The sequence below is a fragment of the Nerophis lumbriciformis genome, linkage group LG08 (assembly GCF_033978685.3).
Source record: "Nerophis lumbriciformis linkage group LG08, RoL_Nlum_v2.1, whole genome shotgun sequence".
Lineage (NCBI taxonomy): Eukaryota > Metazoa > Chordata > Actinopteri > Syngnathiformes > Syngnathidae > Nerophis > Nerophis lumbriciformis.
In genome coordinates this window covers 35,729,032-35,732,300 of record NC_084555.2, presented here as the reverse complement: position 1 = coordinate 35,732,300, position 3,269 = coordinate 35,729,032, and the positions used below count along the sequence as shown (strand labels likewise).

General features: G+C 37.3%; 1 long non-coding RNA gene across 1 annotated transcript; it reads left to right on the top strand.

The window, feature by feature from the left end:
• Nucleotides 1-248: 248 nt before the first annotated feature.
• LOC133617442 (uncharacterized) lies at nucleotides 249-3,030 on the top strand. Its single transcript, XR_012050562.1, has 4 exons — nucleotides 249-704; nucleotides 1,082-1,235; nucleotides 1,360-1,456; nucleotides 2,064-3,030. It is a non-coding gene; the product is annotated as an uncharacterized lncRNA (long non-coding RNA).
• The last annotated feature ends 239 nt before the right edge of the window (nucleotides 3,031-3,269 follow it).

Below are 3,269 nucleotides of genomic sequence, written 5' to 3'. Positions count from 1 at the left end.
CTACTTTTCCCGCCGACCGCCATTTCGAATGTGCTCTTACCTCCAACAGCTCATTAACTTCAACCAAACATTGTTTATAGCTGTGAAGTTTATAATTAGCGTTTTCTTTGCTTGGTAGTTTAATATTTTATTCTTCAGTTTATAAGCAGCCCCATTAAAGCTGCTTAACTAGCTTGCATTCAAAGTTGCTAGCAGCTAGCTAGGTACACTTGACAGAGCTATCTGAAGCCCCCTCAGAATTGCTGTCCATGCACACTCCTAGGCAAAACGCTACTCTTGTAAGAATTGTGTAAGTCTCAATCTCAACATCCCCCCCCCACCCCCCAAAAAAATCTTACCAGTAGTCACCATTTAAAGGGTAAATTTTCAAATTTTTCTTCCGTGGGGGCATGCCCCCGGACCCCCTACTGTTGCTAGGTTACCAACTTAGACCACCAGGGCTACAAAAAAATCTAGAGGAAATACTGCAAATGAGTATATTAGGGTGTAAAAAAACAGATATAAAAGGGCTCTCATCAGGCTTATATATCCAAGAGGTTAGACATGAACCATAACTTGTCTTTTTTGTTCTCTCTCTCCAATGACAGATGGGATGGCCCTGTAAGTTGTGCAGCACTGTTGTACCAACCAACAGTGACATTTTAAAGCATTACAGACTGCACCATGGGACCTTTGGACACAGCCATTCCTTGCCTTGCATTCATGTAGGTTGCCCATGCTCTTATACATCCCTTTGCTCTCATCTGTCAAGATGCTAGACTTCTCCTCTCTGACACCACCGCCAGAGAGTCTAGCTCCACTCCCACCACGTTACTGGCCTTCTCTACCAACTTGTCCAGTCTGTTTGCGTCCATCGCGCTCAGCCCGCTGCCCCAGCAGGCCACGGCGTACAAGAAGGCGCCTGCCACCACCGACTCGTAGAACATCTTCTATTCTATTCTATTCTATTCTATTATCATTCTATTTTTCCTGACCAAGTTTCCATTGTGACTTGGACATGACATACTAGACTCACTTTTTGCCTGAAAATGTATACGAATACCCTTAATATCAGTAACGGTCAACATTTGCTGTCTTACAGATTAATGAAGCGTTCCGAAGGTGCACTGCTGTTCCACTGGAATCAACATTTATGTCCCAACTGGACAGGTACACTCCAAAACTCCTGGAGCTCTTCAGTGCAAAAGGAGGAGTGACTGCAGCGCATCAAGAACGTGTTGATGGAACTGACACAGGTGGGTTAAAAGGGGTTTAAAAGTTTAAACTGAATCTGTAATTATGCTCTAATAACGGTATCACAGATTTGGAGTAAAATTGCCAACAAAATTCATTTATTTATTATTCTTCTCTTAACTCTAGGACCCAAGTGCCTCTGCAGTGAAGAAGAGAGATGTGACTGTGAGATGCCTCATAGAGTACATGGGAGAGAGTAGACAGGAGCTAATCTCTGACTACTGTAAGTATTGTTTAAAAGCAGGTTTGGATCAGTCTGATGTACAATCTTAAATTGGGTTTACTTTTATGGGAACTGACTGAACCAGCAGTTGTCAGGTGGAGGTCCAGCATGCAGCTAGTTGGCAAGAGCCCCAGGATAGCCAATTAGCATAGCACCACAGAGTGATGCCTTTCTGTCTTGTTTCTGTTTGCCCTTAAAAAACAATGCAAACAAAAAATACTCCCCTTAAACAAGCATTAAAACATTTACTCATATATATATATATATATATATATATATATATATATATATATATACATATACATATATATATATATATATATATATATATATATATATATATATATAAACATATTACTGTTTGTTTTAATTTCTGGTGGTTCTATTCAGGTTTTTTATATGCAAATTAGAAATGCCAATAAAAAACATGTGGCTGGAAATGCATCTATTGTACCAAGTTTACTGTACAAGATCTCAAATTAGAATTCAAAAGTTTTCAAAATGGTCTTCACAAAAGTAATCATCTGAATTAAATCACACAACTTATATTACTGTAAATATGAAATTAGATGTTTGTTTTTTTAATGACTGTGTTTGTATCTCAAAGGGAACTGCAGAGACCACTGTTCATGAGGACCTGGAAATGAAGAATATGAGCATCTACATCTGTCGTGAGCCAAATGCAATAGGAATCATCATTGAGGGAGTACCAGTCCTTACTCATCTTGGAAACCTGGCCAAAGCATGCTGCCTACTTCTGGGGTTGACGTATGCACTTAATCTTGAGTATCCATCCAAACTTACCAAAACATTTGAGGTGTTTCAAAGACTTTTTGTGGGACTTGACACACTGCGCCCAAAACCAACCCCCAAATTCATGACTCTCAAAAACAAGCTTCTAGCTTAGGCAGTGAGCCATGACTGTCAGCTTGCACTTTTGAACAGCTATTTTCTTGTGTCTGTTCAAAATCATTATACATTGTTCATTGAGTGGAATTCTTCAGAATGTTGTAACGGTTTGTCCTGTTCAGGTTTTATACAAAGCTCCAGGTCCTCGTTTCTGGTGTGTAAATTAAGTTTTTTCATGTTTTATACACACTAAATTGCCCCACTGTGAAGCTCCAGCTGGTCAGAAGGAGGGATCTGTGAGTTTTTTAAGTTCAAATGTTTCAAAATATACACACTGAAAGACACTACAGTGAAGGTGTTCTGCTTGTGAATTGTTACAGAAGTACAGATAATCTTAATATTAAATTGTTTTAGCAAGAAACTATACTGTGAATGTTCTAAGTAAAACTTGAGATGCTGAGGTCATGCATTCTTTTATGCACTAAATACTGATGTTCTTGACTGTTAATACTGTCCAGCTTATTGACAGGTTTGGATATGGCTTGTGAAAATGTTTTAATATGTATACGGTTAAAAAAAGAAAACTACTGTGAAGGTGTTCTATACAGCACTTTAAAAAGTTGAGGTCATGCATTCTTGTATAATATGGATGTTGACTGTTCATACTGTCCAGCTCATTGCCACTGTTTTTATATGGTAATGATTTAATAAAGGTTGGAATTTGATATGTCTTGATTTTTTTATTATTATTATAAGTAATTATTTTAAGCAGTTTCCATTTTCAAAACAAAGAAAGGGTAAGTTGGTCAAAATTAATAAAATTGAGTACAAAAATTATTTTTTCATTTAAATGTTACTTATTTTAATTAAGTCTTGTGTGTTTAATATGCTGATGTTTTTTTACATTGATTTTACTCAATTTCTTGGCTTTTTCTGTAAACGCAACTTAATCTTTTTGCATAAA